We start from the raw sequence: 252 nt of genomic DNA on the forward strand, positions 1-252 counted from the left end.
TGATATTATTTGGGTGTGCTGTATGCCTCAATTACCTGAATGTCAGATTGTTTCCCCATATTTGGGAAGTTTTCTGTTATTATTTCTTCCTATATTCTTTTTGTATCATCTGTGTTCCTTCCTTCTTTCTCACTAATGCCTAATAGTCTTATGTTGTTCATCTTTGCATCATCTTGAAGATGTTGAATTACTTTTTCCTACATCATTGTTTTTAAGAGATCTTTCCTTACTTTTTTGTTGTTGTTGAATTTA

Source organism: Octodon degus, unplaced genomic scaffold, assembly GCF_000260255.1.
Source record: "Octodon degus isolate 3935 unplaced genomic scaffold, OctDeg1.0 scaffold02513, whole genome shotgun sequence".
Taxonomy (NCBI): domain Eukaryota; kingdom Metazoa; phylum Chordata; class Mammalia; order Rodentia; family Octodontidae; genus Octodon; species Octodon degus.